Source organism: Bos taurus, chromosome Y (assembly GCF_002263795.3).
Source record: "Bos taurus isolate L1 Dominette 01449 registration number 42190680 breed Hereford chromosome Y, ARS-UCD2.0, whole genome shotgun sequence".
Taxonomy (NCBI): domain Eukaryota; kingdom Metazoa; phylum Chordata; class Mammalia; order Artiodactyla; family Bovidae; genus Bos; species Bos taurus.
The window spans coordinates 34,994,248-35,005,063 of NC_082638.1; positions in this window are offsets into that span (position 1 = coordinate 34,994,248).

The following is a 10,816-nucleotide window of genomic DNA, read 5'->3' on the forward strand; positions in this document are numbered from 1 at the left end:
AGCTGGAATATTAATCCTGATATCAGACAGGCCTTAAAATAAGAATACTATAAAAAATAAGGAAAGACACTACACTACGATAAAAGGATCAATCCAAGAGGGAGACATAACAGTTGTAAACATCTATGCACTGAACACTTTATTGCCGAATTTTACCTTAAATTGAAGAAACTAGCGAAAATGACTAGATGATTCAGGTATGAACTAAATCAAATCCCTTATGTTTATACAGTGGAAGTGACAAATAGATTCAAGACAGAATATTGAAGATTCAAGACAGAATCAAGATAGACAGAATGCCTGAAGAACTATTGATGGAGTTTTGTGACAGTGTACAGGAGGCAGTGATCAAGACCATACCCAAGAAACACAAATGCCAAAAGTCAAAATGGTTCTCTGAGGAGGCCTTCCAAATAGCTGAGAAACGAAAAGAAGCAAAAGACAAAGGAGAGAGGGAAATATATACCCATTTGAATGAAGAGTTCCAAAGAATTGCAAGTAGAGATAAGAAAGCCTTCCTCAGCAATCAACAAAAAGAACAGAGGGAAACAATAGAATGGGAAAGACTAGAGATCACGTCAAGGAAATTAGAGATACTAAGGGAGCATTTCATGGAAAGATGGGCACAATAATGGACAGAAGTGGTACGGACATAAGAGAAGCAAAAGATATTAAGAATTGATGGTTTTTCCACTGCCATTTAGTCTCTTTGATGCTAAATGTCCTTATCTGTAAGATAAGGGTGTTTATAACTCCCCTAGAGTTTTGGAGATAAACAAATAGCACATTGTTCTGTACTTAGCTAATATGTAATATATTTATACTTAGGTGGAAGTTTATTTAAAGGAAGCACTGGGACTTGTGGCCACATCCTCCAAGAATAAAAGAAAAAAAGTACTTAAAATATGGAACGACCATGTATGTGAAAAAGAACAAGAGCCAGAACCACAGAAAAGCGAGGGAGAAACCAAACAAGTAGATGATGAAGATGCTGAACTGATCTTGTTTGGAGTGGAACATGTAAATGAAGATGCTGATGTGATCTTTGTGGGGATGACCTCAAATTCAAAATCAGTTGTTTCAAACATACTGAACAGAGTTACCCCAGGTTCTTGTTCAAGGAGAAAAAAGTATGTTCACTTCAGGAAAGATAATGCTCAGAAATTACAGTGTGTTAGTCATGTGACTCCTGCATCAGAAGCAAAGACTGTCTTGCCACTTTCTGTCTCTGAATCAAGATCAACATATAGTCCTATTATTATTGAGCCTTTGTCCAAAGCGGACTATAAAAATATTTCACCACAAATAGTGCCTAACAGCTTTTCAGACTTATGTTCTCCTTTGATTACCTTCACAAGTTCATTGCAGCATCCAGTAGAAACAGCAGTTACTGCAGGAGCTATGGATAAAATTGCTCATATATCAAAGTGACTTTCCACTTCTGAAACAAATAGCAATAAATCCCAAAAGGCCTAAACTCAGTGATGGAATTATAGGAGAACATTCTTTAGCTTTGTCCCCTCCAGGTATTTTTCAAACAGTGACTACTCAGCAAAGCACACCTCAGTAAGCCATGTTCAGAATGGAGAATCTTGTCCAACACATTTTCCAAAGGACAATGTCCATTGCAAGCCTATAAGTGCTTTAGGGTAAAATGGACTGACAAAAATTGACTTTCCAAGTGTAGCAAGTCAAAACAAGATTGTTGATCCCACAGAAGGCAATCTGATTGTGTTACTCTGTGATTTCTACTATGGACAGCATATAGGAGATAGGCAGCCAGAGCCGCAAACTCACACAGCCTTTAAATGCCTCAGCTGCTTGAAGGTTCTAAAAAATGTCAAGTTTATGAATCACATGAAGCACCATTTGGAGCTTGAGAGGCAGAGAGGTGACAGCTGGAAATACCACACCACCTGCCAGCACTGCAACTGCCAGTTTCCTACTCCCTTCCAGCTGCAGTGTCACATTGAAAGTGTCCACACTTCCCAGGAGCCCTGCACAGTCTGTAAAATCTGTGAATTGTCCTTTGAGACAGATCGGGTTCTCTAACAGCACATGAAAGATAATCATAAGCCTGGAGACATGCCCTATGCATGCCAGGTTTGCAGTTACAGATCATCATTCTTTGCAGATGTGGATGCACATTTCAGAGCTTACCATGGTAACATTAAGAATTTACTTTGCCCCTTTTATCTACAAATTTTTAAAACTGCAACACCATACATATGTCATTATAGACAGCACTGGGAAAAGTTTTCATCAGTGTTCCAAATGTCAGCTACACTTTTTAACTTTTAAAGAGAAAAGACAGCACAAGACCCAGTGTCATCAAATATATAAGAAGCCTCAGCATCTAGAAGGATTACCTCCTGAAACAAGAGTTTTTATTCAGGTATCACTGGAACCCCTTCAACAAGATTGGTGGAAGTGGCATCCATTACTGTGAACACATCTGATTCTGAACCATCACCCCAAATCTAAAAGTAGGAGGTCAAAAAAAAAAAAAAAAAACATTAATTCTGCTTTCAATAAGTCTGAAGCAAGTATTTCAGTCAAAGTTAAAAACCCCATTAAAAACAAAAAATTCAAATTATAGAATTATTCAATAATATCAAATATAGGGAAACCAATGTGTAATTTATGTGTTTTTATTTTAAATACATGACGTACAGCTTTGTTTAAATATTGAGATGTTATTTAAAAATATAGTACCTGTTTTTCATATAAGTATTTTAACATGTAAAAATTATGTGTGCGTGTGTGTGTGTGTGTGAGTGTGAGAGAGAGAGAACGAGAGAGGTGGAGAAAGGAAAAGTAACAATGTATTTTGGTATTTCATGTTATTTGCAAGTTTGAAAGCTCTGCTGCTGCTGCTACTGTGCTGCTAAGTTGCTTCAGTCATGTTCGACTCTGTGCGACCCCATAGACAGCAGCCCACCAGGCTACCCTGTCCCTGTTATTCTCCAGGCAAGAACACTGGAGCGGGTTGCCATTTCCTTTTCCAATGTATAAAAATGAAAAGTGAATGTGAAGTCACTCAGTCGAGCCCAACTCTTAGCAACCCCATGGACTTCAGCCCACCAGGCTCCTCCATCCGTAGGATTTTTCCTGCAAGAGTACTGGAGTGGGGTGCCATTGCCTTCTTCACTATACATGTAATCTGTAGAGTGTTTAGCAATGAAAATTTCAACTCTTTTCATGCCTTGAAGATCTCAGTATTAACTATATAGCCAGATTGGAATGGCTTTGTTATGGTATGGTCCTGTGTGCTGCTGAACTCTGTGAAGTGCCTCTGTTGTGCTGTTCTAAGATAAAATGGTTCCAAAAGCCTGATGTGGAGAAGTTGATGGAGAAACTATGATGTGAGTTTGGACCAGACACGGGATTTAGTTAGTGGAGAGCTGTGGCTTCTTGTCCCAGTTGAGGAAGAGGCATGCATGCACTCCAGGCATGGAGCCAAGGCAGGAGGAACACTGTCTGAGAGTGTCTTTACCTAGCCCAGGGACATCTCAAGGAAGCCAACCATTAAAATGCCTGTTAGGTGAGAGGCACCTGCAAGGATCAAGCAGGACCTGTGTATCATTGACTGCAGTTGGAGAAGCAGAGACAGTTAAAGAATGAGGCCTGGTGCCTGTGGACCTCCTGTTGAGTAATCAAAAGGGGAATTTGATTCATTCCATCTCCTTTCCCATTTGGCTGGCCTTTAGTCAAAGTGAAGTAGCCCTATCAGTCTCCATCACAGTAGTAAAGCAAGTTAAGATTCCCCAAGAAAAAAGCCTTGACATCCAGTTTGATTTGTACTGGACCCATAGTTTTAACTGAAAAGGATCAAACACAGGGAACCTTTTCAGTTTATGAATTGAGCTAAATTTAGTTCTCTTTCCCTTAAGCTACAAAGGAGTTATCTGAGAATAGTAAATGTAGTGGATACAAAGGTGATTAAAGCCTCTATAGAACTTTTCCTTACATTTTCCAGTTACATGTGTCTTACCCTAGTTTAAACATGTGACGATTTCAGTTTTGTATCTTATCTTGCCTTGGGCATGAATGTATTAAAGTTAAAAGCTAATTCTTTGTTTAATTTCCCATTTTATCAAACTAATACTTGGTTTCTGTCTTACTTGACACAGTCTGATGTGCAGGAATTTTCTCATTTATTTCAGTAATTATCAGGTCATAGAGTTATCATCCTTCCTCTACTGTATCCAACTACCTAGTCTGTGATTATACTTGTGGAAACCTTTTTTCGTGTGATCTCCAAGGGCTCTTTCACAGACCTGTGGTGTACCCTCTAAGTACTGGTTCCTGTGTTTCAGCACACTTGGCTTCCTCTGTGGGTTCCTGGAGTTGAGTCTCCTCCTGGAGTTGAATGCCATACCTTCTCCACTTCTGGCACAGATATCTAGAATCTCTGTGCACCATTCAAGGAACCTGGAATCTTGGCTGTAGACCTATGCCAGGAGAAATCTCTCTGTTTCCTCTTCCTTTCTCCTCCTCTTTGTCTCTCCCCACTCTTTCCCCCCTGCCCCGACCCACCTCCACAATTCATTTAAATCCTCTAAGCTTTCACAAAATGCTAGAAAGTGATCATCACCAAGGGGTTACCATCCCTCTCAGAACAAAAGTGGAAGGACTACAGATGACTAAGCTGTAGTGAGTCTCTTGTCTCCATTTTAGGTAATTTCCTGAGTGTGAATTCAAACACAAGTAAATTGTATTTATTTACTCAATGCTTGATTGATTGGTTTGCACTTTGAATATTTTACTAGGCCTTTCCAGTTAGTTTGCTTGGGCCAAAGCACTTTGCTAAGTGTCAGCTTAAACCGCTTTTAGGTGTATAAAGAGTGTGTGTGTGTGTGTGTGTGTGTCTTCTGGTCTCAGGTGAAAACTATGTATAAATGTGCAGACTATTGCATTCTTATCTCCTTTATTCTATTTCTATTGTAAAAATATGAAATGTTTTATTTATATGTTTTTATTGTTGCTTAGGATTATCAACACTGTTACTGTTGTTTGCTCTGTAGTATGCTCCTAAGGAGTACAAGTTGATTTACTGCCAAATGAAAAGTTTCCAGTGATATGGTCCCTGACTACTTCCTCTCTTCCATTCTCTGTCATTCTACTCTACTGTTTTCCCCACTGCTGCCCAGTGTTTGACAACACTGGCCTTGCTTTCCCTAAGCAAATTCCATTTCTTCCCAATCCAAAGACTTTCCAAATTCTCTTCTTCTGGAAATGCTCTTCCCCTAGGCCAGCATGGCTTGCTACATCCCTTGTTTGAGCTTCACCAATGCTGTTCAAATCACACAATGAAATCCTCACGCCCCTCCTTTTCCTTCTCCTCCTTAAAGGTACTTTAAGTCTCTACACTCTTCTTCCCTGTCCAGACTAAACTTCCTAGATTTTCACACACAGACACACATACACACAAAACCTGAAAAGAGATAATAACATCAGGGCTTTGCTTCGTAAAATTAACTTGAGCAAGTTTCTGTGCCTGCAGAACAAAGATAGTTAATACTGAGTTGAGTTCTTTCAGGAGCTTCCTCTCTTTTTCTATTGATACCTCTCTATTTTTTTCAAGCAATGACACTTTGTGTTTTTTTACAAATGTATTGAATATCTGTCAAGATGACTATTTTGCTTTGCCTTTGGTGAATTTCCTTGTCTACTTTGCTTGTTCGTTCAGGTAAAATTTATTGTTTTATTAATGTTGCCAAAACATTGTCAGTAAAATTACTATTTATAAAAATAAAATGTTTTTTAAAAAATTATTTCTGCTGTCCATCTTTTTACAAATAACATAGCATTTTTTTGTTTGTTTCTTTTTTTTAAATAATCTTATTGTGTTGTCCAGAAATTCTAAACAGCGATGTGTAAATGGGTTTTCTGGTTCTTAGTACCATCAAAGGCAGTGAGGATATGGCTTAATGAATTTCTGTTTCTCTTTTTAGATTTTAAAGAGAATTGTTTCATTGGATATTTACAACATCTGTTGAGACATTTACTTTTCTTTCTTTCTCCCTTACTTTCCTTTTCTTCCTTTCTTCCCATGGCCGTCTTTCTCTTTCTTTCCTTCCCTTTCTTTTCCCAGGTTTTGGTTTGACTTGACCTTTCCTGAAGCAAAAGTAATTCCACTCAGGGTTGAATATTACCGTCTCAGAATCCCATTCCATGTGTCATTTCTAGTATTGGAATTAACCTCCTCTTCCCCTTATTAGATTGGCTATAGTTGTATCAATGTTTCTGATTTTTTTTTTTAAGGAGCAGCTCTTGTTTTATTATCCCAGCAAGTTTTATTTTTGTTGTTTTCTATTTTTGTTTCCATTCATATATACCATCTACTTTGTTTAGGATTTTTTCTTTATAATCATATACTTTAAAAGCTTTCTTTACAAATTTTATGGAAATATATTTGATTTACAATGTTGTGTTTCAGATGTATATCAGAGTGATTTAATTATGCATAAATATATCTATTTTTTAGGTTATTTTTCATTATAGGTTATTACATGAGGCTATTTCTTTTCTTTCTTTCTTTTTTTTTTTTTCTTTAACTAGATGGTTTTGGGCTTGACCTAACTTTATTTAAATAACCTATTTTGTCTGAATCCCAGATGGTTTTATGTATACATTTTTAAAATTAAAATTTCATTCTCTATGATTTTTGGCACATTAATTACAAAAATTTCACTACCTGCAGGCTGAATGTTTTAATTTATAGTTTACTGAGAATTAAGTTTTCCTTGGAGGTCTGAGGGTATGTGTGTATATACACTGGCATGTCTATATACACATCCTTTTCAGATTACTACATTTTTTAAAGATATATAAATGTATTTTAAAAGATATTTTCTGTTTGTACGGTAAAAACACGAAATGTTTTCATTCTAGAAATTTGCTCCCCAAAGGAATATAGTATAAAAAGTAAAAGTATAAAACTATTCCTTTGAGAATAATCCCTACTAACAGAACCTGGAAAAGTTAAACAAATGATGCATAACGCTTCCTAAAGGTGGTAAGAAAAACGTTATTCAAGGTAAGAGTACTACAGCTGAGGTCTTATAATACGGGAGAGAGATTGATTTTAAGTCTGACTCCAGCAGAGACACAGCTGGGATTTATAGCTAAGGAACAGGGTGGGTCCATGTGATAGCAAAGAGAGACTGGGAGACTGAAAAGCAATGAACAACAACAGAGTGGGTGTCAGTGGATGGAAACTTATTAAGACGACCATAAGTGTGCCGGTGGATTCTGGCTCAACTGAGAGGATCATTGCTGAGGCTAGGCAAGACTGATAAGATATTGAAGTGAGTGATAAAGAACTTGATCTGATCTGAGGGTGGTCAGATCAAGGGTGAAGTATGTTTTCTAAACTGAAGTAGCAGAATCTAGCTTAGATTAGACTAAATGGACAGGCACCCCGGTATAAAGACATGAACCAAAGTTGGCAGTGCGTTAATGAACTACTGCTGCATAACAAATTATCCCAAAGCAACAGCTTAAAACAATATTATCTCATACTGCTGCTGAAAGTTGGGAATCCAGGAGTAATTCAGTTGAGGGTTCTGGCTCAGGTTTTCATGAGATTTTTGTCATCTGAAGCCTTGACATGGGCTGGTGGATTTCCTTCCAAGATGGCTTACTCACATAGCTGTTGAAACCAGTTTCCTTGCTGGCTATTGGGAGAAAGCCTCAGTTCTTTCACATGGGCCCCTGGGCTACCTGAGTGTTCTCAAGATATGACTAAGCTGGCTTCTAGAGTGAGTGATCCAAGAGGATGAGCAAGGAGGCTGCAGTGCCTTTTATGACCTACAAAGGCATAGTCAGACACTTCATTTTCATTTCTACAATATTCTAACATTAGAAATGAGCCACTAAGTCCAGCCAACATGTAAAGGGGAGTATAAGGTCCACCCTTGAAGGAAAGGACTTGTGGACATACTTTAAAACCCATGGCCACAAATTGTTTACATACTTGTATGTCCAAAATGCATTTTCCTGCAAATGCTTTCAAATAATTTATCCATTATAGCATTAACTTGAAGTTCAGGACCTTGTCATCTAAGTCAGGTCCAGATATGGACCAGGGTGCACTTGGGCACTATCTCAAGTGTTCAGTCACTCAGTTGTGTGCTACTCTTTGCGACCCGATGGACTGCTGCACGCCAGGGTTTCCTGTCCACCATCAACTCCAGAGGCGTGCTCCAACTCAAGTCCATTGAGTTGGTGATGCCATCCAACCATCTCATCCTCTGCCGTCCCCTTCTCCGGCCTTCAATCTTTCCCACGTCAGGGACTTTTCCAATGCGTCACTTCTTCGCATCAGGTAGCTAAAGTATTGGAGCTGCAGCTTCAGCATCAGTCCTTCCAATGAATATGCAGGAATGCTTTACTTTAGGATTGACTGGTCTGATCTCCTTGCAGTCCATGAGACTCTCAAGTCATCTCTAACACATCAGTTCAAATTATAAAAGTGTAGTTCCTGTAGACCTGATGATCTGTGAGCAAAAGAGATGAGTTGATCTGCTCATTTCACAGCCAACATACAGTGCTGGGTCAGGCATAGATAACCTTCATAGACACTCCTATTCCAGAAAGGGGAGGGGAGATAGGAGTCAACAGTAGCAGTTCTGAAATCCCACAGGTTCTTGTTGGCAGTCCTTTGATTAGGATTTAAGGCCTGGAAACTTCCTAGGCTTCAGTCTCTGAATTTTTAATTCTGCCCTCTGACATGATTCCATTGCATGAAAGGTGGATAGTATATGGTTACAGTGAAACAGTCTCCCTAGCCTACTTTCTGCTTGTCGAAGGTAGAAATCCAGAGGTCTCTTATTTTGTACTATTGCTGGTCCTTTCAGTCCAATCTGAACTTAAATATGTTATTTTAAAAACTTGGTGTGTCTCCTGATAGTCTTACTGGTTTTCATGGCAAAGCACCCCACTCCAAAGCCACCATCACACATGTCTTCATAATAAGGCCTAGTCTGTCTTGGTTTTCTGCTGAGATAGCTGAGGGATAACACCCTGAAACCTGGTAGAAGTCTTATTGTGTGACTGAAATGATCTCTGAGTGACACCCCTAAACTCTTTGGAGGGCATTGGCCTGCCTAAATAATGCCATGAAGCATCCCTTTCCAGCTTTCTGAGGCTTAACAAAGAATTTTACAGTCACACTCATCTTTAGACCACCTTTATTAAAAATAAATAAAGGAATAAGAATTGATGTATAGGTGCTATAAAATGTTATGTTTAGACCACCTTATCTCAATGCCCTGGATAGAACCTTGCTTGAGAGCCATTAATTTTAGCATCCTCTGTCATGTTAAAAGACTAGAAAATTTCCAATTCAGGAAGTTTTGTCTTATTTTTTAATAGTCTTTCTCTTAAATATATATTTTTTTAATTTCCCTTTATATTTTACTATAGGCAGCAAGAAGAAATCAGGAAGCACTTTTGGCTGTTTGGCTGGAAATCTCCTTAGCTAGATATCTCAATTAATTAAGTACAGTTTCTCCTTCCTGGTACATTTTCTGCTTTTCACAAACTGCAGATGTAGTGGACTTTTCTCTGCACACTCCCCGGGCTCTTTTTTCCTGCCACTACTTTCTGCCACACATCCTGGGTGCACCCCTGTGATCCCACTTAGAACGTGTTTGCTCAGTGAGATAAAGGGGATCGAATCCCTGGCTTCAGTGCTTCTGCTGGCCAGAGTTTATGTACCTTTCTCTAAGATCTTCATGTTTTTGCTATCCAACTTCCATCACCTGGCTAGGTCAATTCTGGAAGCTCATACTCACAAGCATACTGGCAGGGACTTCTATGCGCATGTGAGCACACACATGTACGTGTACACAGTAACATCCCTGAGAGGAAACTTGCACACGTGCAGAATTACAAGCTTTCTTCTCTAGGAATATGAATTTTGGTAAGCACCTTTGTACTCACAACGAAAAAGTAACTTTCTTTGTCCTGGTTGTTTCCTTTCACTTGTTAATTAATCATGTCACCTTGCACTTCTAACTCTGTGCTGCTACGGCTGCTAAGTCACTTCAGTCAAGTCTGAGTCTATGTGACACCATAGATGGCAGGCCACCAGGCTCCCCCGTCCGGGGGATTCTCCAGGCAAGAACACTGGAGTGGGTTGCCATTTCCTTCTCCAATGCATGAAAGTGAAAAGTGAGAGGGAAGTCGCTTAATCATGTCCGACTCTTCGCGACCCCTGCATAGGACTGCAGCCTCTCAGGCTCCTCTGTCTATGGGAATTGCCAGGCAAGAGTACTGGAGTGGGGTACCATTGCCTTCTCCATCTAACTCTGTGACTTATCCACAAAGGTTACAAAATCTTGGCATTTGCTAGTGACACGGACTGACCTGCAGAGCAGCGAGCGGGTTGGAAGCACTCGCCATGAACAGCTGTATGACATGCGCTTGCGTTCTGCATTCTCCCATCACCTTGGACAGCTTCACAGTACCAGTCACATTGGTCTGATCCATGTGGGGACAGAAAACAAGGACCTTTGGGCTCAGCTGACTTGGAGAACCTCTCTCTCGGTGTGCACCTATCTAGGTCATTCCTTGTCAATGTTGTGTCCCTCTTGCTAGCCTACAACCCTTTATGGCCAACAACATTCTGAGTGAGGCCTTCTGTTCTTTCTCTCCGTGTAGCTTTCTGTGTGCTCCTGTCTACATGTGCCCCCAAGTGCTAACTCCATGTAGCAGGAAAAGGCCAAAGAGCCTCCAAGAGCCCCAAGAGACTGTGATAGGCCTGGGTCTTATCCAATGTTGTGAGAAAGGTGCACATGGATACAGG